Here is a 25,240-nt window from a genome sequence, read left to right as displayed (position 1 = left end):
TCATTATTTAACTCACCATCATTTCACTGATCATCATTTCAGTGATCATCATTTCGCTGATCAACATTTCACTGATAATCATTTCACTGATATCATTTCACTCATCATCATTTCAGTGACCATCATTTGACTGATCATTATTTAACTGATCATCATTTCACTGATCATCATTTAACTGCTGATTATTTCATTGATCATTATTTCACTGATAATCATTTCACTGATAATTCCCATGATCCTGATTTCAGTGATCATTGTTTCACTGATCATCGATCCACTGATTAACATTTCACTGATCATCGTTTCACTGATCATTATTTCGCTTATCGTTATTTCACTTTTCATCATTACACAGATCATTATTTCACTGATAATCATTTCACTGATTATTATTTCATTGATTGTTATTTCACTTATCGTTATTTCAATGATCTTCATTTCACTGACCATTATTTCACTGATCAGGAATTCACTGACATAATTTCACTGATCAACATTTCACCGATAATCATATCACCGATCATCATCTCACTGATCATCATTTCTCTGATCATCAGTTCAATGATCATCATTTGACTGATCATCATTTCACTGATCATTGTTTCACTGATCAAAATTTCATTGATCATCATTTTAATGATCATCATTTCACTGATCAACATTTTACTGATAATTATTTCACTGACCATCATTTCACAGATTTTTTTTTCACTGATCGTCATTTCACTGATCGTTATTTCATTGGCCATCATTTCACTGATCATCATTTTACTCATCGTTTTTCCACTGATCATTATTTCACTCACCCTCATTTCACTTATCAGTATTTCACTCACCATCATTTCACTGATCATTATTTCACTCACCATAATTTCACTGATCATTATTTCAGTGATCATCATTTATCTGATCAACATTTCACTTTTCATCATTTCATTCCCCATTATTTCACTGATAATCAAATCACTGATATCATTTCACTCATCATCATTTCAGTCACCATCATTTCACTGATCATCATTTCACTGATTATATTTTACTGATCATTTATCCACTAATCATCGTTTTCCTGATCGTCATTTCATTGATCATTATTTCACTGACCATCACTTCAATGATCATTATTGCACTGTTTATCATTTCACTGATCATTATTTCACTGATCATATTTTACTGATCATTATTTCACTAATCATATTTCACTGATCATCACTTCACTCTACATCATTTCACTGATCATTGTTTCGGTGATCATCATTTCCCTTTTCACTATTTCACTGATATTATTTTACTGATCATTATTTCACATATCATTATTTCACTGATCATGATCTCACTGATCATCTTTTTATTGAGCATTATTTCACTGATCATTATTTCACTGATCATTATTCCACTGATCATTATTTTGCAGTTCATCATTTGACTGATCATCATTTGACTGAACATCATTTAACTAATCATTATTTCACTGACCATCATTTCAATGATCATGATTTCACTGATAATCGTTCAACTGATCAACATTTCACTTTTTATCATTTGACTGACTATTATTTCACTGATCGTTATTCCACTGGTCATCGTTTCACTGATCATCATTTCACTGAACATTATTTAACTGATCATCATTTCAATGATCATCATTTCACTGATCATTATTTCACTGATCATCATTTCGTTGATCATTTTTTCACTGATTGTCATTTCACTGATCATCATATCGATGATAATTATTTCACTGATCAACATTTCAATTATCTTTTTAGCAGTGATCATAATTTCACTGATCATATATTTCACTGAACATCACTTCCCTGATCATCATTTCACTGATCATCATTTGACTGATCATTATTTCACTAACCTTTTTAAATTGCCTTACCCGGTACTGAAAGCACAATGTGAGATCCATGAGCATCCCCAGCCTGGAGATTCTAGCCAACCTGTGCCAGTAGATCTGCAACACTGGCATTTATCCGACAATGTGGAAAATTGCCCAGGTATGTACTGTCCACAAAAAGCAAGACAAATAAAATCCGGCCAATTATCACCCGTTCAGTCTACTCTCAATCATCATCGTCGATAGTGCTATCAAGCAACATTTACTCACCAATTACCAGCTCACAGATGCTTAGGTTGGGTTCTGCAAATACCACTCGGCTCCAGATCTCATTATAGCCTTGGTCCAAACATGGACAGAAGAGCCGAATTCCAGACGTGAGGTGAGAGTTACTGTCCTTGACATCAAGGTAACATTTGACCGAGGTCGGCACCAAAAGGCCCCAGTAAAATTGAAGTCAATAAAAATAAGGTGCAAAACTCTTGAGTGGCTGGAGTCACACATAGCACGAAGGAAGATGATAGCGGTTGTTGGAGGACAATCATCTCAGCTCCAGGACACTGTCTCAGGAGTTCCTCAGGGCCGTGTCGTAGGCACAAACATCTTCAGCTACTTCATCAATGACCTTCCCTCCATCATAAGGTCAGAGATGGGGATGTTCGCTGATGATTGCACAGTGTGAAGTTCCATTCGCAAACCCTCACATAATGAAACATTCCATGCCCGCATGTAGAAAGACCTGGACAACATCGAGGTTTGGGCTCATAAGTGGCAAGTAACATTTGCGCCAGATAAGTGCCAGGCAATGAGCATCTCCAACAAGAGAGAGTCTAAGCACCTCACCTTGACATTCAACGGCATTACCATCGCCGAATGCCCCACCATCAACATCCTGGGGGTCACCATTGACCAGAAACTTAACTGCACTAGCCACATAAATAGTGTGGCTGCAAGAGCAGATCAGAGGCTGGGTATTCTGTGGCGAGTGACTCACCTCGTGACTCCCCAAAGCCTTTCCACCATCTACAAGGCGCAAGTCAGGATTGTGATGGAATACTCTCCACTTGCTTGGAAGCTGGACACCATCGAGGTCAAAGCAGCCCGCTTTATTGGCACCCCGTCCACCACCCTAAACATTCACTGCCTTCACCACCGGCGCACTGTGGCTGCAGTGTGTGCCATCCACAGGATGCACTTCAGCAACTCGCCAAGGTTTCTTCGATACCACCTCCAAAATCTGCGACCTCTACCACCTAGAACGATAAGGGCAGCAGTCACATGGGAAAAACACTACCTGCACATTCCCCTCTCAGTCACACACCATCCCGACTTGGAAGTATATCGCCGTTCCTTCATCGTCGCTGTGTCAAAATCCTGAAACTCCCGACCTAACAGCACTGTGGGAGAACCGTCACCACACGGACTGCAGCGGTTCAAGAAGGCGGCTCACCACCACCTTCTCAAGAGCAACTAGGGATGGGCAATAAATGCTGGCCTTTGAGCGAAGCCCACATCCCATGAACGAATAAAAAAAAAGCTTGTCTCAGTGACCGGACTCAGAATTATGCTTTACCCCAGTGGCTGCCCCGGGAACTGCATCTATAAATATCTGACACTGAGCAGATTTTCAGTCTCTGCCCAGAAAACTGCATCTATAAATATCTCACACTGAGCTGAGTTTCAGTCTATGCCCCTGGAACTACAGCTGTACATATATGGCACAAAGAGCAGGCACTGAGAGGGTTCTCTCTGCTTATTCTTTCAGCGGCTGTCCTCCCAAATCTCAGAGTTTCCCCTTCAGCTATAAATTAGAGAAACTGCCTTCATCGCGGTGGATGTGGGGACACGTGAACGCTGAAGGGGTGTCTGCCCTCTTGTTGTTCCAGATGTTTAAATCCAGTACCGTACACCAGGCTCACTCATCACCAACTGCGGAACAGGAAATACACGGCCGTATGTCAGGGGGTTTAACAGCCGTATCCTCACCTTGGGATTGATTCTCCTCACGGTCACTCGGAAACAGTCTGCTGTTACCGGGGGTCCTCCCCACGTGAAACGGTCTCCATTTTGTGCCCAAAACCTGCCTCATAACTTGGCAGTGGATCTGGCACATGTAGCAGAGGGAGTCTTTCTACTGAATGTCCAGGAGTTCAGAACTATGAACGAGAATGGAACAGAGGGATTCCTTCGACTCTGTGACAAATGCTTTATCAGATGTATCCTCAACGTGGGATTAATTCTCCCCCCCCCCCCACGGTCACTCAGACACTCTCTGCTGTTACCCGGGTTCCTCCCCACCTGAAACGAGTTCCGTTTTGTGCCCAAAATCCGCCCCTTAACTTGGCAGTGGATCTGGCACATGTAGCAGAGGGAGTCTTTCTACTGTATGTCTCGGAGTTCAGAACCATAGGGATAAAGCGTTTCCCTGGCATCACACAGAAATCTCACCTGAAATATACTGGACAGATACTTTTGAGTAAATGGGGCCCCTGGGATCAGTCATGAATTTCACCTGATATATATTGGACAGATGCTATAGATTATAGAGTTAAATGATTCCCTGATATCAGATAGAAATCTAACCTGAAATGTAAAGGACAGACAGTATAGAGTTAGAGGCAGCACCGGGATCAGCAGAAATCTCGCCTAAAATGTGATGGACATAAATTACAGTGTTAGAGGGGACCCTGGGATCAGACATAAATCTCACCTGAACTGTCACTGACAAGCACTATAACATAGGGACATAGGACACAGGAACAGGAGGAGGCCATTCTGCCCCCCAAGTCTGTTCCGTCATTCAATGACATGATGGCTGATCTGAATCCTAACTCCATTCACTGCCTTGACTTTATAAAACACTGGTTAAACCTCAGCTGGAGTATTGTGTTCAATTCTGGGCATCACATTTTGGGATGTTAAGGCCCTAGCGAGTGTGCAGAAGAGATTTACTACAATGGTTACAGGGATGAAGGACTTCAGTTATATGGAGAGACTGGAGAAGCTAGGGCTGTTCTCCTTCGAGCAGAGAAGGTTAAGGGGAGGTTTGATAGAGGTCTTCAAAATCATGAACGGTTTTAATTGAGTAAATAAGGAGAAATTGTTTCCAGTGGCAGTAGGGTCGATAACCAGAGGGTACAGATTTAAGTTAATCGGCAAAGGAACCAGAGGCGACATGAGGAAACATGTTTTTACCCAGCGAGTTGTTATGATCTGGAATGTGCTGCCTGAAAGGGCGGTGGAAACAGAGTCAATAATAACTTCCAAAGAGGAATTGGATAAAAACTTGAAGGGAAATTTTACAGGACTACCGGGAAGGAGCAGGTGAGTGGGATGAATTGGATAGTTCATTCAAGGAGCAGGCAGAAGCACGATAGGTTGACTGGCTTCATGTGATGTAACTACTATGATACTATGACTCCATACCCTTTAATACCCTTTGCTAGCAACGATTTATCGATCTCAGATTTAAAATTACTAATTGAGAGGCTTTTACTGCTTTTCGTGGGAGACTTCCACATTTCTACCAACCTTTGTGTGAAGGCGTGTTGCGTAACTTCTCTCCTGAATGGTTTTGCTCTGATTTTAAGGTTATAACCCCCTTGTCCTAGATTCGTCATCAGCAGAAAAAAAATCTCTCTATCTGCCCTTTCAATTCCTTTCAAAATCCACAATCAAAGCACCCCTTACTTTCTATATTCCACGGAATACGAGCCAAGTTTATGTAATCTCTCCTCATAACCTAACCCCTGGAGCCCTGGCAACATTCTGCTGAAACTATGCTACACTCCTTCCAAAGCTAATATATCCTTTCTAAGGTGTGGTGCCCACAACTGTACACAGTACTCCAGATGTGGTCTCACCAGGGCTTTTTACAGCTGTAGCAACACTTCCTCCACTTTATGTTCTAGCCCGTTAGAACATAAGAACATCAGGAATACGAGCAGGAGTAGGCCTTACGGCCCCTCGAGATTGCTCCACCATTCAATCAGATCATTGCTGATCTTCGAACTCCAATCCACATTCCCGCCCGATCCCTATATCCCTTGATACCCCTCGAGTCCAAAAGTCTATCCATCTCAACTTTGAACATATTGAACTATTCAGCATTCACAGCCCTCTGCAGTAGGGAATTCCAAAGATTCACAACCCTCCTCACCACTTATCCTGTGAACATTCATCCTAGTTCTAGACTCCATGCCAGGCGAAACAACCTCTCAGCATGTACCCTCTTAAGCCCTCTCAGATTCTTGTACGTTTCAATGAGGTCCCCTCATTCTTTTAAACTCCAGAGTGTACAGGCTGGTTCTACTCAATCTCTCCTCACAGAACTAACCTCTCATCCCAGGAATCAATCCAGTGAACCTTCGTTGCTTTGTTTCTATGGCAAGTATATCCTTCCTTAGATAAGGAAACCAAAATTGTACACAGTACAGCAAGTGAGATCTCACCAAAGCCTTGTACAATTGTAGTAAGACTTCCTTACTCTTGTACTCCAACCCACTTGTAATAAAGGCCAACATGCTATTTGCCTTCCTTATTGCTTGCTGTACCAGCATGCTAACTTTTTGGTTTACTTACACGAGGACATCCAAATCTCTCTGGAGACCAACATTTAATAATTTCTCACCATTTAAAAAATATTCATTTTTTATTCATCCTACCAAAGTGAATAACTTCACATTTACGTACAAACATAGAAACATACGAATTAAGAGCAGGAGTAGGCCATTCGGCCCCTCGACCCTGCTCTGCCATTTTACAAGATCATGGCTGATCTCATTGGCACCTCAACCCTACTTTCACGACTACCTACGATAACCTTTGACTCCGTTGTTCATCAGGAATCTATCTAACTCAGCCTAAAAAATATTCAATGACCCTGCCTCCACAGCTCTCAGCGGAAGGGAGTGCCACAGACTCACGACTCTCTGAGAGAAAAAAAATCTCCTCATCTCTGTCTTGAATGCGAGACCCCTTATTTTTAAACTGTGGCCCCTATTTCTAGTCTCTCCCACAAGCGGAAACATCCTCTCAGCATCTACCCCTTCTAGTTCCCTCAGCATTTTATATGTTTCAATAAGATCACCTCTCATTCTTCTACACTCCAGTGTATAGAGGCCCAACCTGTCCAACCTTTCCTCATAAGATAACCACCACACCCCCCCCAAATCCCAGGAATCAGTGGAGTGAACCTGCTCTGAACAGCCTCCAAAGCAATTATGTCCTTTCTTAAATAAGATCAACAAAACTGCACACAGTACTCTAGATGTGGTCTCACCAATGCCCTGTGCAACTGTAGCAAAACATGTCTACTTTTTTATTCCATTCCCCTTGCAATAAATGACAACATTCCATTTGCCTTCCTAATCACTTGCTCTACCTGCATACTAACTTTTTGTCATTCATGTACTAGGACGCCCAAATCCCTCTGTACCTCAGAGTTCTGCAATCCCTTTGCATTTAAGTAACGTACTGCTTTTCTATTCCTCCTGCCAAAGTGAAGAAGTTCACATTTTCCCACATTATACCCCATCTGCCAATGTTTTGCTTACTCATTTAACCTATCCATATCCCTTTGCAGACTCCTTATGTCCTCCTCACAACTTATTTTCCGACCTATCTTTGTGTCATCAGTGAATTTAGCATTCGTTCCCTTCATCCAAGTTATTGATATAAATTGTAAATTGTTGAGGCCCAAGCATTGATTCCTGTGCCAATCCACTCGTTACATCTTGCCACCTTGAAAATGACCCATTTATGCCTGCTGTCTATTTCCTGTCAGCTAACGAAATCTTTATCCATGCTAATATGTTACTCCCTACCCCATAAGCTTTTATTTTGTGTAATAGCCTTTGATGTGGCACCTTGTCAAATGTCTTCTGGAAATCCAAGTACACGACATCCACAGGATCCCCTTTATCCACGTTGCTTGTTTCTTCCTCAAAGAACTCTAATAAATTAGTCAAACACGATTTCCATTTCACAAAGCCGTGTTGACTCTGACTGATTACACTGAGATTTTCTCAGTGCCCTGCTATAACCTCCTTAATAATAGATTCTAGCATTTTCCCTGTGACAGATGTTAAGCTAACTGGCCTGTAGTTTCCTGCTTTCTGTCTCTCTGCTTTCTTGAATAGAACAGTTACATTCACTATTATCCAATCTGATGGGACCGTTCCAGAAGCTATGGAATTTTGGAAAATTAATGCCATTGCATCTACAATCTCTGCAGCCACATCTTTTAAGAACCTCGTCACTTTGAAGTCCGTCAGGGCCTGGGGACGGTCGATAAGGGAGAGAAAATTCAGGAATAAATCATCGCTAATAACCGCGATACCCAGAAAGGATCCTACTTGTTTCTCATTCACCAGTCGGGGCCAGGCTTTTACAGCTTCAACTTTGTTATCTGAGGCTTCAACACCCCACACCCTATAGTGGACTCTGTGTATTTAGTCTCTTATGACCCAATATGACAGTTCTCTGGGTTTGCGTTGAGCCCAAATACCCTTTTTGAATCTGATACAGCCTTTACTTAAATGGGAACCCCAGTCCATGCTATAGAAAATTACATCACCCAAGTATGCTGCTGCATACCAGGTATGAGTTCTCAACACTTGGCCCATGAGCCTTTGAAAGGTGGCGTGTGCCCCATGCAATCCAAATGGCCTGACGGTGTACTGGGAGAGCACCTCTGAAGCTGTGAAATAAATGGTCTCTTTCGCCGACTCTGGTAAAGGGATCTGCCAGTAACCTTTGGCCAGATCGAAGGGGGTAAGTTAACTGGATGTCCCCACTCTCTCAATTAACTCATCTACCCGGGGTATCGGGTAATAATCGAATTGAGATCTTCATTCCGTTTCCGAAAGTCATTACAGAACCGTCAGTTCCCGTTGTGTTTCGGAACCAAAACAACGGGGCTTCTCAATTCAGTATATGATTCTTCAATCACACCTAGTTTCAACATCCTCTGAATCTCCTGGCTAACTTCCCTGCGTTGGTTTCTGGGATTCGCTAAGCTCTTACCTTTAATTTCACTCCTGTTGGCTGATCGCCTCCCTCCTCCCGAGTCGAGATGTGAATACATCGTGGTTCTGATCTACCATGTGCTGAGCATGTCTATGTGATCAGCGGTCAATTCACTAGAGAGATGAATATATCTTGGTTCTGATCTACCATGTACTGAGCCTGTCTATTCTGGTCTTCAGTCGGTTCACTAAAGAGGCGATCTGTTCTTTGTACGTTGGACTCGGGGCCCACTAGTGGTTCCTCCACCACCTCGAGGGCCTCCCTCTCTCTCCTTGGATTCAGGATGTTCACGTGGTAAATCTGTTCAAGCTTCCTTCCCTGAGCTTCCCTGATCTTATAACCTCATTATGTCCCTGCCACAGTGCAAAGAGCTTGTTTCAGGTGTGGAGACAAGGACCATAACTCGGTCTCCTGTTTGGAACCTCCTGACCTCAGCCTTTTTATTGTATTGGACTCTCTGGTGTTCTTGCAATTTCTCTGAATGAGCCCTCGCTATGGGAGTAACCGCTTCAATCCGCTCCCTCATCTTCACTACATGTACAATAATATTTTGAGGGGACGGTTTTGTTCCTCTCTTTCCTCTTTAGTGATGTCGAGGATTCCCCGAGGCTGCCGCCCAGACAGCAGCTCAAACAAGGAAAACCCTGTCGAGGATTGTGGCATCTCCCTGACTGTGGCACCTCCCTGACTTCAAACATGAGATACGACAGTAAGATATCCCAATTTCTCCCATCCTTATCCACAACCTTTTCCAACATGCTCTTGAGGGGATTATTGAGAGTGAAGCTATCGGTTTGAGAATGGTACACGGAAGTCCTCAGCCTCTTAATGTGGAGCAGGTCACAGAGATTGTTCGTCAGTGTGGACAAAAAGGGAGTGCCCTGGTCCGTTAAGATCACTTTGGGAGCCCTATCCAATTAGAGGGTGAGAAGGTTGATTCTCAAACAAGCGTACTGAGCTTGAATAAAGGAGACTATGATGGTATGAGAGCGGAATTGATTAAAGTGGACTGGGAAAATAGATTAAAGGGTAAGACGGTACATGAGCAGTGGTGTTCATTTAGGGAGTTATTTTACAACTTTCAAAATAAATATATTCCACTGAGGAAAAAAGGGTGTAAAAGAAATGACAGCCATCCGTGGCTAAGTAAAGAAATCAAGGATAGTATCCGACTAAAAACAAGGACATATAAGGTAGCCAAACTTAGTGGGAGGATAGAAGATTGGGAATTCTTCAAAAGACAGCAAAAAGTAACTAAAGGATTGATTAAGAAAGGGAAGTTAGATTATGAAAAGAAATTAGCAAAAAATATAAAAACAGATAGCAAGAGTTTCTATCGTTATATAAAAAGAAAAAGGGTGGCTAAGGCAAACATAGGTCCCTTAGAGGATGAGACCGGGAAATTAATGGTGGGAAACATGGAGATGGCAAAAATGCTGAACAAATATTTTGTTTCAGTCTTTACAGTAGAGGACACTAAGAATATCCCAACACTGGACAAACAGGGGACTCTCGGGGGGGAGGAGCTAAATACGATTAAAATCACTCAGGAGATGGTACTCAGTAAAATAATGGGACTCAAGGCGGATAAATCCCCTGGACCTGATGGCTTCCATCCTAGGGTCTTGAGGGAAGTGGCAGTAGGGATTGTGGATGCTTTGGTGATAGTTTTCCAAAATTCCCTGGACTCAGGAGAGGTCCCGGCAGATTGGAAAACTGCTAATGTAACACCGTTATTTAAAAAGGGTAGTAGGCAGAAGGCTGGAAATTATAGGCCAGTTAGCTTAACATCTGTGGTGGGTAAAATTTTGGAGTCTATTATTAAGGAGACAGTAACGGAACATTTAGATAAGCATAATTTAATAGGACAAAGTCAGCATGGCTTTATGAAGGGGAAGTCATGTCTGACAAATTTGCTTGAGTTCTTCGAGGATATAACGTATAGGGTGGATAAAGGGGAACCAGTGGACATAGTGTATTTAGACTTCCAGAAGGCATTCGACAAGGTGCCACATAAAAGATTATTACTTAAGATAAAAAATCACGGGATTGGGGGTAATATTCTGGCATGGGTGGAGGATTGGTTATCGAACAGGAAGCAGAGAGTTGGGATAAATAGTTCATTTTCGGACTGGCAACCAGTAACCAGTGGTGTTCCACAGGGGTCGGTGCTGGGTCCCCAACTCTTTACAATCTATATTAACGATTTGGAGGAGGGGACCGAGTGCAACATATCAAAATTTGCAGATGATACAAAGATGGGAGGGAAAGTAGAGAGTGAGGAGGACATAAAAAACCTGCAAGGGGATATAGACAGGCTGGGTGAGTGGGCGGAGATTTGGCAGATGCAATATAATATTGGAAAATGTGAGGTTATGCACTTTGGCAGGAAAAATCAGAGAGCAAGTTATTTTCTTAATGGCGAGAGACTGGAAAGTACTGCAGTACAAAGGGATCTAGGGGTCCTAGTGCAAGAAAATCAAAAAGTTGGTATGCAGGTGCAGCAGGTGATCAAGAAAGCCAACGGAATGTTGGCTTTTATTGCTAGGGGGATAGAATATAAAAACAGGGAGGTATTGCTGCAGTTATATAAGGTATTGGTGAGACCGCACCTGGAATACTGCATACAGTTTTGGTCTCCATACTTAAGAAAAGACATACTTGCTCTCGAGGCAGTACAAAGAAGGTTCACTCGGTTAATCCCGGGGATGAGGGGGCGGACATATGAGGAGAGGTTGAGTAGATTGGGACTCTACTCATTGGAGTTCAGAAGAATGAGAGGCGATCTTATTGAAACATATAAGATTGTGAAGGGTCTTGATCGGGTGGATGCAGTAAGGATGTTCCCAAAGATGGGTGAAACTAGAACTAGGGGGCATAATCTTAGAATAAGGGGCTGCTCTTTCAAAACTGAGATGAGGAGAAACTTCTTCACTCAGAGGGTGGTCGGTCTGTGGAATTTGCTGCCCCAGGAAGCTGTGGAAGCTACATCATTAGATAAATTTAAAACAGAAATAGACAGTTTCCTAGAAGTAAAGGGAATTAGGGGTTATGGGGAGCGGGCAGGAAATTGGACATGAAGCTGAGTTCGGATCGGTCAATGCCCTGTGGGTGGCGGAGAGGGCCCAGGGGCTATGTGGCCGGGTCCTGCTCCGACTTCTTGTGTTCTTTAGATTTGTGGTTGGGATCAGATCAGCCATGATCTTATTGAATGGCGGAGCAGGCTCGAGGGGCCGATTGGCCTACTCCTGCTCCAATTTCTTATGTTCTTATGTTCTTATGTTCTAATATTCTCACTAGCTCGCCCGCTATGGATTTAGAGGTTGTATTCCTCTGTGGAATCGCCACGGGATATCGCGTGGCATATTCAACAACTACTAAAATATATTGGTCTCCTCGCGCTGACCCCTCCAGTTGTCCCACCGGGTCCATAGCGATCCATTCGAGGGGCACCTCAACTATTGGAAGAGGGAATAATGCAGCGTGATAGTGAGACCTGGGTCCACACAGCCGACACTCTGGAGGCACAGAAACGGCGTACCTCTTCATACACCCCTGGCCAGAAGAACGGCCTCCACATCCACTTCAGTGTGTTCTCCGTCTGCAGGTGACCTCCGAATAGATGCTTGTGGCCAAGTTAAGTACTATCCGCCTATGTGTCCGTGGCATCAGCAATTGCTGCACTTCCACCTGATGCCCGTTAGAGTCAATCGGTTATAGAAGGTTATTCTTCGCTGTATAATAGAGCCCACGATCTCTTGTATTACCTTCAACGGGGTGTCCATTTATCACTGCCACCTCTTGCTGCACATCCTGTAGGTTTGGATTATTTACCTGCTTCCATTGAAAGTCTGAATTAAACAAATCCACTCCCTCAAAATGTATTGCTTCCATCGCTGGGAGGTCGGCCTCAGGTGCTCCTCTCTTCCCAAACATCCCAAGCCTTGATTCCACCTCTGGGGACTGGAGAAGCAGAGGGGTTAGAGTCTTGGCTCCCTACTAAAACTTTAGGAACCTCTGCCCAACTTCCTCAGGTTTGTCTCTCCTCCGTTCTCTTCACGAATTTTTGGGTTTTTCAGTACCCTGATACAACTCTGGATCTGAGAAGGCAAACACTTTGGAGAGACTCCCAAGCTGCCCCCTTTCATAAAGGCGGTTGGTATCATCTCCCTTCATTTGTATCAGTGCATTACACGCCGGGAAATCGCTCCCCAGGCCGAGGATACTTTGGAACCATGTCAGCCTTTACCTCCGAGGCACCTCCCTTCACTTCCACTTTGACAAAGGTGCTGAAGTAATAAAACACGTCCCCATGTACACACTTTATTCCCATTTTATCCACCTGGTCTAGATCTGAATGGCGTACTAGGGTCGAGGAAAGTAAGGATACTGCACTCCCTGAGTCAGTAAGGACCATCACCACCTTCCATTAACCCTTACGTTTTCTACGAAGTTGAGCGGCCTCCACGTGGCTCACAAGCTGCACTATTCAACTCGGATAATCGCCGCCAGCATCCCAGGATTACCCAAGGCACCTTTTTCTGGGCTCCTCCTGGGTTTGGCAGTGCGCCGCTACGTGGCTCCACTCATCACCACAGTGACATTGGTACATTTTCCCTGGTTTCCTGTTTACTCCAAGATTTGTATTTATATTGGCCGTTCCCATCAGTCCCTTCGCAGCCCTTCACCGTTCTTCAAAACTCACTTTGCCCACCTAGAGTTTTATCCACCCGTGATCCAGTCCGACCCTTAGGATTCGTGGGTCTACTAGTGTTTCGTGGCCTGAAGTACGTCGGGTATCTGATCAGTTCATCTGTAGCGAGTTGTCTTTAAACTATCGCGATCAATTACTGGGCGTTGGCCGGCTCCCCTTGATCCACCCATTTCCTGATCTGTGGTGGAAGGTCTTATAGGTAGTGGTACATTAGCAGCCACTTGAACTTCTGAGCCACGCAGTTAACGTGACGCTAGCCCTGGCGAGGATCTCCGTCTTCAACTGTGGGTAGTTGGCTGCTGCCTGCATCTCCAGAGGAAAGTGGGCCCTCTGAGAATAGCCCACAAGAAGGGTGGCGCAATGCCAGCCCATTAGTCTTGTGGCCCACCTCTCCCGCTTGGCACACCTTTCAAAAGCCAAGAGATATGTCTCTTACCCGTCCCCTGGAGAAATTTCCTGTAGCACTAGACTGGCTCTGATAGGTTGGATGGGGGATTCCTGTCCCACCACCAGGCCCTACTGCTGCCTCAATTCAGCGACCCTGGGTGGCCTGGTTCAATAATAATTGGATGGTCTCCTATCGGGCCTCAACGATCTGACTTATCCTCTCTTGGTGCGGTGTGGTGGCTCTGAACGAATTGTGTGATCATCTGTTGTGCCGCTCAGTGGATCTCAATCATCTGACTGATCCTCCTGTGTGGCCCGGTGGGTCTGAAGGATCTGCAGAACTCGTGTGGCCCACACCAGTTCTCCATACATTTCCTGCATTATGGGTTGGTCTCATTCTTTCTCTATTGCAGAAACCGATACAACTTCTGACACCACGAGTTAAACAGCACTACCTTCCCGCAGCCTCCTTTGTCCTACAAAGTGTAGCCTTAGAACAAACCGTGCTTAAAACATCTTTTATAGTTTACCGAACACAAAAGTGAACTACATTCGATTCAGAAGGATCGAGAAAACTTTCCAACTCACAGCCTTTTCCACTTCCCCTACTCCTGTTGAACCTCGCCTTTTATCCTCTCCTGGCGGGGGGGATGTCTCCACCCACTCCGGTAGCAATTGCCTCGTAAATGTGAGGTACTTAAAGGTGCTTACTCTGGTATCAGGGCCCTCACCAGCCTGCGGCTGAATTACCTGCCCTCAATCACCTTGATACAGTAAATAAAGAAGTACAAAGTACTGTAGATATTCAGGGAGTCCCCAGACTGTGTCAGTACTTACAGGAGTCTATAAGAGTGAGTCAATATATAAATGGGTACCAAGGATTGTAGACAATCAGGATGGCCACACACTGTATCGGTATTATCAGTAGTCTGTGAGAGTGAGTCAGTACATAAAGGCGTAGAACGGACTGCATATATTCGGGCTGTCCCCAGATTGTGTCGGTATGTACAGAGTTCAGTGAGAGTGAGTCAATATTTACATTGGCACCAAGGACGGTAGATATTGAGGTTGTACCCAGACTATGTCGGCATTTACCGGGACTGTGACAGTGATTCAATATTTACAGTGGTACCAGGGACAGTATACATTCAAGCTGTAAACAGATTGTATCAGTATTTAAATTGGTCTGTGGGAGAGAGACAATATATAAAGGGGTACCAAACACTGTAGACATTCAGCGAATCCTCAGACTGTGTCAGCGTTTGCTGGGATCTGTGGGGATGTTTCAATGTTCATCGGGGCACTAGGCATCGTACGCATTCAGCCAGTTCACAGATTGTGTCAGGAAACCCGGAAGCGCCCCAATCATATTGGAGGTATCCAGAGCCTTTATCGTAGTCCGTATGAATATTTGAAGGCGATCCATAGACTGTGCGAACAATACAATCCGAAGGCGGACCATTATTCACAGGAATATCCAGAGATTGCCCCAGTATTTACAAGAAGATCCACAGAATTGCCAATAGACTGGATATCCAGAGATTGCACAAATATTCTCAGGGTGGTCTCCAAATTGACCAGTAGAATGGTTCAGTTTCCATCTCTGAGTGTAAACCTAACCCTTGAGAAGTGGATAGAAAGCCTCTGAAATTAAAGGATTTCACTCAGAAATAATCTGCAATATGTAAATGAAGCTGCTGTTGCTTCACATCTGTGTTGTCAATCTACGAGTCTCGTAGTTTCTGTTCTTCCAAATATTTATTAAAATGATATACTGGGCGTTGGGTTTTCCACCTGTGTGACATTTGGTTAAATATATGTTACATCGAAACTACAACACAGAAAAAGGCCATTCGGCCCAACTGGTCTATGTCGGTGTTTATGCTTCACACCAGCCTCCTCTCACCCTACTTTATCTCACCCTATCAGCATATCCTTCTATTCCTTTCTCCCCCCCCCCCCCCCCCGCCCATGTACTTACCTTTCTCCCCCTTAAATGCATCTATGTTATTTGACTCAACTACGCGTTGTGATAGCGCTTTCCACATTCTTACCACTCTTTGGGTTAAGAAGTTTCACTTGAATTCCCTATTGGATTTATTAGCAACTATTTTATATTGATGACCACTAGTTTTGGACTCCCGCACAAGTGGGAACAGTTTCTCTGCGTCTATCCTATCAAATCCTATCATTATCTTAAAGGTCTCTATCCCATCACACCTCAGCCTTCTCTTCTCTAGAGAAAGCAGCTGCAAGCTGTCCAGCGTTTCCTGATAAGTATATCCTCTCTGTTCTAATATCATCCTCGTGGACTTGTTTTGCACTTTCTCCAATGCCTCTATATCTTTGCTATAATATGGATGCCAGAACTGTGCACAATTCTCCAAGTGTGGTCTAGCGAAGGTTCGATACAAGTTTAACATAACTTATTTGCTTTTCAATTCTATCCATCTAGAAATTGACCCTCGCGCTTGATTTGCCTTTTTATGGCTTTATTAACCAGCGTCGCTATTTTTAGTGATGTGTGTATCTTTACCCCTAGATTCCTTTGCTCCTCTATTCAATTTAGACTTTTATTATCTAAGCAGTGTGTGAACTCCTTATTCTTTCGACCAAAATTCATCGCCTCACAGTTCTCTACATTGAAATTGATTTGCAAATTATATGCTCATTCCACAAGTTTACTAATGCCCTTTTGTAATTTAACGCATTCTTCGTTTGTATTAGCTGCACATCCCAATTTGGTGTCGACCGCAAATTTTGAGATGCTGCTTTCGATTCCCGAGTCCAAATTGTTTATGTAAATTGTGAACAACTGTGGTCCAAGCAACCATGCCTGTGGAACACCACTTTACACATTTTGCCAGTCTGTGTAGCTACCCTTAACCCCTGCTCTATGTTTTCTGTTTTGTAGCCAGCCTGCTAACAAAGAGATCTAGGAGTACAGATTCATAGCTCCTTGAAAGTGGAGTCACAGGTGGATAGGGTGGTGAAGAAGGCATTCAGCATGCTTGGTTTCATTGGTCAGAACATTGAATGCAGGAGTTGGGATGTCTTGTTGAAGTTGTACAGGGCATTGGTGAGGCCACACTTGGAGTACTGTGTACAGTTCTGGTCACCCTATTATAGAAAGGATATTATTAAACTAGAAAGAGTGCAGAAAAGATTTACTAGGATGCTACCGGGACTTGATGGTTTGACTTACAGGGAGAGGTTAGACAGACTGGGACTTTATTCCCTGGAGAGTAGGAGGTTAAGGGGTGATCTTATAGAAGTCTATAAAATAATGAGGGGCATAGATAAGGTCGATAGTCAAAATCTTTTCCCATAGGTAGGGGAGTCTATAACGAGGGGGCACAGATTTAAGGTGAGAGGGGAGAGATACAAAAGGATCCAGAGGGGCAATTTTTTCACTCAAAGGGTGGTGAGTGTCTGGAACGAGCTGCCAGAGGCAGTAGTAGTGGCGGGTACAATTTTGTCTTTTAAAAAGCATTTGGACAGTTACATGGGGAAGATGGGTATCGAGGGATATGGGCCAAGTGCAGGCAATTGGGACTAGCTTAGTGGTATAAACTGGGCGACATGGACATGTTGGGCCGAAGGGCCTGTTTCCATGTTGTAACTTCTATGATTCTATGATTCTATGATTCTATTCTGCTACCTGTCCCCTAACTCCACATGCTCTGACCTTAGTCATGAGTCTACAATGCGGTACGTTATGAAAGGCCTTTGGAAAATACAAATATATTACATCTACTGCATTATCCTTGTCTAATCTTTCTGTTATTTATTCACAGAATTTAATAAGATTAGTCAGCATGACTTTTCCTTCTGAAATCCGTGCTGACTATTATTTATTAGATTTTCATTCCCTAGATATCTTTCTATTAAATCTTTGAGTAAAGATTCCATTATCTTTCCTACCATCGACGTTAAGCTAACTTGGCTATCGTTCCCTGGACTTAAATATAGGAATAACATAAGTTATTGTTTGTATATGTTGTGATCTAAAAATTGTTTTTACGTTGTTAACTGAATGTGCGTGTTCAGTTACTGTAATTAATCTCAGTCTCCATGGGTCCTAATTGTGTCACTGGAGTGTTTCTCTCTGCTATTAAGAACCGACTACGTTCAACGTGTTAACCCATAGTGTCGTTGGGAGCTTCACCTCCATCGCTGACAGATATCAGCGGATCCACAGACAGGGAAGAATAGACCGGGATATGAGAGCAATGGATTGGAATGTTACAAAAATGGATCGGAATCTGAGTGCAATGGATTGGAATGTTAAAACAATGGTTTGGAAGCCAATAAAAATAGATTATAAAAGTCCATTCTGGATGTTTCAATCTCTGCATGTATTTTATGATTTAATGTCATTAGAGAAGCGGATACTTTATGCGTTTACAGGAATACAAGTGATTTACTATCCCCTCCTCGCTGGTGTTGGTGTTTCTGGTAAGTCTCGATGTCTAGCTATTAATTCTATAAACCATGTTTAACCGTATACTGTTCTTGTCATTTACTGGCCCACACTCGTTACTGTTGGTGTGGCTGGTTAGTCTCTATATCCAGCTATTAATTTAACACTGCTTCCTTCGATCGCTCCACTCTCTCTGCTTGTCCGACTTCCAGTATGGGATGAGCAATAATTTCATCTAACTAAATATTGCGAAGACCGAAGCCATTGTCTTCCATCATCACCACAAACTCTTTTCCCTGGCCAACGACTCCACCCCACTCCCTGGTCACTGTATAAGGCTGCACCAAACTGATTGCAACGTCGGCATCCTATTTGACCCAGAAACGAGCTTCCGAACAAATATCTGCTGCATCACCAAGACTGCCTATATCCACCTCCCTAATATTACCCGTCTCCTCCCCTGCCTCAGCTCATTTGCTGCTGAAACCCTTATTCATGCCTTTGTTACCTCGACACTGGACAATTCCAATGCTCTCCTGGCCAACATTTCATCATCTACCCACCAAAAACTTGAGCTCATCCAAAACGCTGGTACCCGTAACTTAACTTGCACTAAGTCTCGGTCACACATCACTCCAGCCCTCACTGACCTACACTGGCTCCCGGACCTGGAACGCTTCGATTTTAAAATTCTCATCCTTGTTTTCAAATCCCTCCATGGTCTCACCACTCCCTATCTCTGTAACCTTCACCAGCCTTACAACCCTCCGGGATCTGTGAGCTCCTCCAATTCTTACCTCTTGCTCATCCACGGTTTTAATCACTCCTCCAATGGCGGTCGTGCCTTCAGCTGCCTCGGTCCTCTGCTCTGGAATTCCCTCCCTAAACCTCTACGCCTCTCTATCTCTCCCTCCTCCTTCCAGAAGCTCCGTACAATCTACCTCTTGGTCGGTGTCAACTTTTATTTGACAACGCTCCGGGGAAGCACCTTGGGACGTTTTACGACGTTAAGGGCGCCGTACAAATGCAAGCTGCTGTTGTTGCTGCTGTTAATTCTATAAGCCATATTTCACTGTATTACTCTTCTTGTCATTCCCTGTCCCACACTCGCTGCTGTTGGTGTTCCTGGTAAGCCTCCATAACCAGATATTAAATCAATAAACCATTCTCTCGTACTGCAGTTATACAGGGCCTTAGTGGGACCATACCTGGAGTATTGTGTGCAGTTTTGGACTCCTTAACTAAGAAATGATGTACTTGCCATAGAAGGAGTGCAGCGAAGGTTCACTAGACTGATTCCTGGGATGGCAGGACTGTCGTATGAGGAGAGATTGGGTCGACTAGGCGTGTATTCACTAGAGTTTAGAAGAATGAGACGGGTTATCATTGAATCGCATAAAATTCTGACACGGCTAGACAGACTGGATGCTTGGAGTATGTTTCCCCTTGCGGTGCTCTAGAAAGAGAGGTCACAGTCTCGGGATACGGGGTAGGACTTTCAGTACTGAGATCAGGAGAAATTTCTTCACTCAGAGGGTGATGAACCTGTGGAATTCTCTACCACAGAAGGCTGTGGAGGCCAAGTCACTGGATATATATAAGGAGATAGATTTCTAGACATAAAAGGCATCAATTGGTATGGGGAGTGAGCGGGAATATGGTATTGAGATAAAGGATCAGCCATGATCATATTGAATGCTGGAACAGGCTCGAAGGGCCGAATGGCCTACTCCTGCTCCTATTTTCAATGTTTCTATCTATCTATGTCTCTCACTGTATTACCATCCTTGCCATTCCCTGTCCCACACTCGCTGTTGTTCGAACGCTGGTAAGCCTCCATATCTAGCTCAAAAATTAGTGTGGCTTCTCGGGATGGGAGATACAATTATAGAGGGAACAGGGATGGGAAATATATCTACGTGGATCTTCTGGGTGTGAGACTTAACTTACATTAGGTCCTGTGGGAGTGAGGCTATATTTTCCAGGTGCCTGTGCGAAAGCTGGTTTTTACAGGGTTCTTGGGGTGTGTCACTAAACTACAGGGGGACTCAGAGACCATACTAATTGTTAAAGGGGATCCAGAGATGGCACTAATATTGACAGGGGGATCTAGAAACGGTACTGATATTTACAAGGGAGCCAGAGACGGTACCAATTTGTACGGTGGTTCCAGAGACTGTGCTATAATTTATCGGGGATCGATAGACAATGCAAATAATTACAGCAGATCCAGAGTTGGCACTAATATTGCCAGAGGTTCCAGAGATGACACTAATATTCGCACGTGATCCAGAGACGGTACCAATATTTACAGGGGGTCCAGATGTGGTACTAATATTTAGGGTGGGATCCCGAGACGATTTTAATATTTACAGGGGATCCAGAGACACTACTAATAATCAGAGGTGATCCAGAGACGATACGAATATTTACAAGGGATCCAGAAACGGAACGAACATTTAAAGGGGGATCCAGAGACGATATTAATATTTGCAAGGGATCCTGAGACGGTACTATTATTTACAGCAGGGCCAGGGATCGGCCTGCAGCAACCGTCCTGTTCAATCACACCCTCACCTCCACGTTTGATGTCTTTGTCCCCATTAAAACCATTATTCTCTCTCACCCTGGTCATTGCCCCTGGTATGGATCTCATCGCCGCTCCCTTAAGTCCAAGGGAAGCAGACTTGAAATTTGATGCCGGGCAACTGTTTCTGCCATTCATCGCCATATCTGGCTGGATCCCATTAAGCACTATCGGGTCCTGCTGTCCTCTGCCAAAACTGCTCACTGTTCCAGGATCATCCTGGAATGCAAAGATAGTCCCCGGCTTCTCCTCTCCACTATAAACCGTCTTCTTAAACCCCTCTCACCTGCCACTCCCCCACCCTCACCTGCAACGAAAAGTGCGTGGAGTTGATGGATTTCTGAGATTGAGACCGTCGGTTTAGCTGCCGCTTCCACCTTTCCCCTAGCTCAATAAGCCAAACTTCCCATAAGGTTCCTCCTTCCCCTTTCCCTGAACTCACATCTTTCTCTCATTTCTCCCCTATCTCCCCTCATGCCCTCTCCGAGCTCAGCTTGACCATGAGACCCACTTCTTGGTCCCTCGACCCTATTCGAATCAAACTGCTGACCACTCAAATTCTCTTCCTGGTCCCCATGTTCCCTCACCTCAGCTACTGTCCCCCTCCCCTTCAAATCTGCTGTCATCACCCTCACCTCAAAAAAACACCCTTGACCCCTCTGCCCTTGCCCGATCTCCAACCTCCCTTTCCTCCCGAAGTCACTGAACGTGTTGTCGCCTCCCAAATCATTCCCGAAGATCAATGTTTGAATCACACCAATCAGATTTCCGACCATACCACAGCACTGAAACGGCCCTTATCAAAGACACAAATGACATCCTATGAGGCTGTGACCATAGTAAACTATCCCTCCTCATCATTCTCCATCTGTCTGCAGCCTTTGGCATTGTTGACCACACCTTCCTCCTCCAACACCTTTCCTCCGTCGTCCAGCGGGGTGGGACTGCGCTCGCCTGATTCAATTCTTTTCTATCCAGTCGAAGCCAGAGAATCACATACAATGGCTTCTCTTCCCTCTCCCTCGCCGTTAACTCTGGAGACCCCCAAGGATTTATCCTTAGCCCCTTCCAATTTCTCAACTACCTGCTGCCACTCGGCGATAGCATCCGAAAACACGTCAGAGTCTGCATGTACTCTGATGACCCGCAGCTCTACCTCACCACTTCCAGTGTCTCTCATTTATCACACTGCCTGTCCAACATCTAGTATTGACTGAGCCAAAAATTCCTCCAACTAAATATTGGGAAGACAATAGTCATTGTCTTTGGTCCCCGCCACAAAATCCGTTCGCAAGCCACCGACTCCATTCCTCTTCCTGGCCATAGTCTGAGGATGAACCAGACCATGCATAACCTTGGCATCCTGTTTGACTCTGAGATGAGCTTCTGACCACAATCCGCTCCATCAACATCACCACCTACTTCCAACACCATATCACCGCCCGTCTCCACCCTTGCCTCAGCTCATCTGCTACTGAACTCTTTATCCACGCCTTTGTTATCTCCAGGCTCGACTATTCCAATGCATCCTGCCTGCCCTCCAATCTTCTACCGTTCATAAACTTGAACTCATCTAAAACTCTACTGCCCACATTCTAACTTGCACCAAGTCCTGTTTTCCCATAACCCCTGTGCTCGCCTCGATTTTAAAATTATCGTCCTTGTTTTCAAACCCCTCTATGACCTCCCCCTCCTTATCTCTGTAGCCTGCACCAGCCATCCAAAATCTCTGTGATCCGCCAATTCTTGCTTCTTGGCATTACCAATTGTAACCACTCCAGCACTGGCGGCAGCTGCCTAGCCCCTAAGCTCTGGAATTCCCTCCCTAAATCTCTCCACCACTATAACTCTCTCTTCTCTTTTAAGACGCTACATGAAACGAAACTGTTTGTCACCTGTCTCTTTCGATGGCTCGTTGTCAAAGCTTGTTTGGTGATGCTGCTGTGAAGCGCCTTGGGATGTTTTACCACGTTAAAGGCGCTACATAAATTATTATTTTCCACGCAGAGGATGGTGGGGGTATGGAACTCACTGCCTGAGAGGGTGGTAGAGGCAGAAACCCTCCACTCGTTTAAAATATACCTGGATGTGCAACTGAAGAACCGTGACCTGCAGGGCTACGGACCAAATGAGGGAAAGTGGGATTAAGCTGGGTAGCTCGTTTATCGGCCAGCGCGGACACCGTGGGCCGAATGACCTCCATCTGTCCCGTGAATTTTCTATGATTCTATGACAATATATATGCACGTTGTTGTTGTTTTTTTTTGTTGTTGTTGTTGTTGTGATTCTTGCATTTACAGAACCTCCAAATACGACACTCATATTTACGGGAGTTCCAGAGACGGTACTAATAATTTCAAGTAACCCAGAAACGGTGCTACTATTTACAGGGGATCCAGAGAGGGAACTAATATTTACACGGGATTCAGAGATGGTGCTAATATTTACCGAGGATACAGAGACGGCACTAATATAGGATGGTATCAAGATAAGGTATTAATATAAAAAGGGTGATCCATTGTAATATTTACATGTGTCCAGAGACGGTACTAAATTTTACAATGGATCCAGAGACGGTACTTATATTGACAGGTTGTCCCAGCCTGATTTATAATGTCCCTGTTTATTTCTCTTCCTCACAGTTAACTTAATGACGATTGTGATCTTGTCTCGGGGAAAGTGCGGCCTCTCCAAAGGTGTCACTCGCTACCTGGTGGCGATGGCAGCCGCGGATCTACTGGTCATTATCATCGATCTGATTCTCAGGCAGATTCCGATTGCTTATTGGAGACAGCTTCAGTTTGTGAAGTCCATCCCCGTGTGTAATATCCACGCCGTCCTGCTTTTTGCAGCCACAGACTGTTCAGTCTGGTTCACCGTCACTTTCACATTTGATCGATTTGTAGCCATTTGTTGCCAGAAACTGAAAACTAAATATGGCACCGAGAAAACGGCGGCTGTGGTTCTGGGAACAGTGACTGTGCTGAGCTGTTTAATGAACACGTTCTGGTACTTTATGTTCACAGGTCAATATTGGCTTTACAATAACCCTTGGTTTTGTGATGTAACAAAGAGTTTTCTATTTTCACCGGTGTGGGTAGTAATCGAATTTCTTCATTACATCCTTACCCCGTGTGCCCCATTTGTTCTGATTCTGCTGCTCAATGCTTTCACCATCAGACACATTTTATTGGCCAGCAGAGCACGCAGGAGACTCCGGGGCCAAGGCGGTGGGGAGAGTACCAAAGACCCAGAGATGGAGAGCAGGAGGAAATCCATCATTTTACTGTTTGTTATCTCAGGGAACTTTATACTCTTATGGGCCGTGTTTATGGCGTATTCTATATGAAGCCGGATGTGGGTTTTGGGGTATCGGTCTATACTTCTACCTGAGTTTATACAAGAACTGGGATTCATGCTCCAGCTCCTGAGTTGCTGCACAAACACGTTTATTTGTGCTGTGACCCAGACTAAATTCAGAGAGCAGTTGAAAAATATGGTGAAATATCCCTTCGTTGTAATCGTTAAATTAATTAAATCATGAGAAGACTTTCTCAGAGCAGAGTCAGTTCTGTGTCATATGGTGTGTGATTCTCTCCTCTTCCAGGCCGCAGTGCTACAAACACTGTGTATCCTGCAAACACTGAAACATTTATAACCTAAGGCTTTCAATAAACTCATTTTACAGCGTTTCTCAAAGTTTCTTTCTCATTCAAGTTGAAGTATTAAAATAATATGCGGCTACTAATTGCATCAAATTGTTTTCACCATATTAGAGAAATTAAGAAGTGATGAAGTGAACAACAAAGAAGATGCCGGTTACCAGTGTGTTAATGGGACAGGAGGTAAAGGAGATCCATGGAGTGTCGATGGTAGTGACCAGTGAATTAATGGGGCGGTAGGTAGAGGAGATCCATGAACTGTCGGTGGTGGTCACCAGTGTATTCATGGGGCGGGAGGTAGAGGAGATCCCGGGACTGTAGGTGATATGTTTTCAGTGTGTTAATGGGGCGGGAGTTAGAGGAGATCCCGGGACTGTATGTGACATGTGTTCAATGTGTTAATGGGGCGGGAGGTAGAGGAGATGCCGGGACAATAAGTGCCAGTGCCCATTGACTTAACGGGGCGGGAAGTACAGGAGATCCCTGAACTGTATGTGCTGGTGACCAGTGTGTTAATAGGCCAGGAGATACCGGGACTGTAGGTGTCGGTGATTAGCCTGTTAATTGGGGCTGGTGGTCGAGGAGATCCCGGGAC

General features: G+C 44.3%; 1 pseudogene; it reads left to right on the top strand.

Moving 5' to 3' along the window:
- Positions 1 to 2,360: 2,360 nt before the first annotated feature.
- On the top strand, positions 2,361 to 24,527 carry LOC137305299 (probable G-protein coupled receptor 139; annotated as a pseudogene).
- Positions 24,528 to 25,240: the final 713 nt, after the last annotated feature.

This window comes from Heptranchias perlo, chromosome 39 (genome assembly GCF_035084215.1).
Source record: "Heptranchias perlo isolate sHepPer1 chromosome 39, sHepPer1.hap1, whole genome shotgun sequence".
Classification (NCBI taxonomy): Eukaryota; Metazoa; Chordata; class Chondrichthyes; order Hexanchiformes; family Hexanchidae; genus Heptranchias; species Heptranchias perlo.
The sequence above is the reverse complement of the archived record's forward strand: the minus strand, read 5'-3'. Positions and strand labels throughout refer to the sequence as shown.